Here is a 2,662-nt window from a genome sequence, read left to right on the forward strand (position 1 = left end):
TATTGTTGAAAATTATATTTAAACATTATTTATCCTATAAATAAAACTTGTTTGGAATTCGCAGATTTGTTGACAGTTAAAAAACTGATGGTTGATAACTAAGTCACTAGATGGCTCGAGATTGCTAACGACATAGATATGTCAAAAGACTCAAAAGATACAAATACATAAAACCTATAAATATGCAGGTATTATATGACTGACGTTAGCAAAATCTGAATTAAACGTACCTACAGTAATTTACATTAATGCTTAAATACCCGACGACATATTCCATTGATTCTCATGTACCCTGCCCTGCAAGGTGTTCTAATGATTGACGCTGTGTCCATTGGTTTGGTACTTGATTTAAACGATGATTCGCAGGAGATTTTCACAATATGTAATAAGAAACTTACGAGAAAAACGAGAAAAATGCGTTTCCATTTCATAATGAAACTCAACTGTATACTGTATACCGTATGTTCTTATCGATACTAAATATTTGTTTGCTTCCTATTTAGTCAAAGCAATCTCACCAACCTTGAAATAAGCATGAATCCGTTGATAAAGATACCACCACATTTGAAAATATTATTCAACGTAATTTTAATAATAAAAATGAAAAATAACTGCTGTAAATTTTCCGTAACAGCCAATTGTTAATACCTCATGTACACTTGCTTTCAAAACTTTCGCGTACACCTATTTTTCGCTGTTTTAAATCAGGGCTGTAATTAATCAACTCTGACATTTAAACTTTTAAAAAGTCAAAATTACTCGACTGACAGAGCAAGACAAAGTTTTGATGCTTTCCAAATTAGAAGAAGAGTGGTCCATAAGAAGGCTTGCTACACATAATGGGCTAAATAAAAGCACTGTTCTACAGGTAATAAGTAAAGAAGAGGTGGAAAACAAGAAGGAACCGTGAGTAGAAGAGCGATAATAATTTTTTTAATTGCTGTCAATGTCACCTTTAACCTAATCTCAAAATTACCCGTTCACACTGCTTAAATTTTGCAAAATCGTTGTTACTTGATTTTGAATGTGTACGCGAAAGTTTTGAAAGCAAGTGTACCTAACTTAATTTTTCCGCTATAATAATTTGAATAAAAAATAATTGTTTGGCAGGACAAAATCAAAAAGCTGAAACAAAGAAACCAGACTTTTAGATTGAAAACACAACGTTTTGTTTATTTTGCTAAAATTTAAAATTTTACTGATTTATAGACAACAATTATTTTATGGACGATTTAAAAATCGAGGTCCTAGTTTAAATCAGAGCGACCGCAGGGAGCGAGGATTTAATAGACCGAGATTTTTAAACTATAAAACACGCGTTGTCTTCAAGATTTTTTCTAACACTAACATCTTAGCAGAAATTTTAATAAATTCAGAAATTATTCCAAAATATCATAAATTATTCGAGGCGCGTCACAATACACAAAATGCGAAGATTGGAGTGGGCACTATGGTAGTAATACAACGTATCAACAAATTTTGAAAAAACAATTTTCATCGTTGAAATGTGCCAAAACGTTCCAGAAGAAATAAGAAAAAGGGAAAAGAATTGCGTATCTACGAATGGTTGGAAGAATAAAAAAGACATCACGGAGGTAACCGAAGATGGCATTTTGGCTTTTCTTTATATGAAGGTCAGCGTGTAGAACTTTATTGAAAAGTTAATTCACATTACGACAAGAATCATTTGAAGAGAAAGAAAGTCTTTGGTGGTGGGACCCTTGCATTGGATGAAACAGCAGAAGCTAAAGAAGCAGATGTTATAAATAAGAGCACCAGATGTTTTTGGGTCCCCCAGTATCTAACGCAGCGAACAAAGTTGGCCGTTTTTGCGCTGGTTCACGACATAATGGAACACCTCTACGCGATTCGTGAAGATCGAGTCGCGCCTTTAATTCGATTTTTACAATGCACAAAATGGACGACTGGAGGAATCGTAGAAACAAGTACTCGATTAAATAAACCAACTGGGAGTTAATTTGAATTTCAGATAAATTTAACCAACAGTTCGTATTTCTTCGGTTGGTCAATCGTGCTCGAAACACTGGGTCCTTGGTGCCTACATGACAAAAAATTGGTGGTCCCCCGCGAGAAACTATAGAACACCAGAGACTGAAGATGCTGTTCTTCAGTGCTTTGATGACGACGGTAAAAGACAGTAAAAGTATAAGAACTGTCGCAAATATGGTTAATACCTCCAAGAGTACAGCTTGACCAGAATAGCTTGGCGCATGAGATGCGCACAAGAGGAAACGAGCGAGTCTCTGTAAGACAAGGATATGGCTATGGTTGTAGGTACGGTACACTCAATGAAGCAAATCTGCTCAAAACATCCCGAACATGCTGTTCACTTTGAAGCTTAAAGCGCTTATTTTCGCCCGTTTGTACACGATCTAAACACTTCCAGACCCAACAGACAAGGTGCGCTCCGCTAGTGGGAGGGATTTCAATCCAATGCGACACTCGCCAAGCTGTTCTGGTCGACCCATAGACTAAATATATATATATATATATATACTGATATAGACTGGAAACTCTGCATATATCTGTCAAACTTCAGATTAGTTGTTCCCGCTATCACGAGTGGCGCTGTATGGAGAAGGTTACCTATGCCGGGAATATTTGAATGTTTCATTCTCCAGTCAATATCTTTATTTTCCAT

The 2,662-nt window shown here is 35.8% G+C and overlaps 1 long non-coding RNA gene across 1 annotated transcript; it reads right to left on the reverse strand.

The window, feature by feature from the left end:
* Positions 1-494, reverse strand: LOC138127940 (uncharacterized). The gene is made up of 2 exons (XR_011158471.1): positions 231-494; positions 1-174 (listed from the first exon to the last, which is right to left on the reverse strand). It is a non-coding gene; the product is annotated as an uncharacterized lncRNA (long non-coding RNA).
* Positions 495-2,662: the final 2,168 nt, after the last annotated feature.

This window comes from Tenebrio molitor, chromosome 4 (assembly GCF_963966145.1).
Source record: "Tenebrio molitor chromosome 4, icTenMoli1.1, whole genome shotgun sequence".
NCBI lineage: Eukaryota > Metazoa > Arthropoda > Insecta > Coleoptera > Tenebrionidae > Tenebrio > Tenebrio molitor.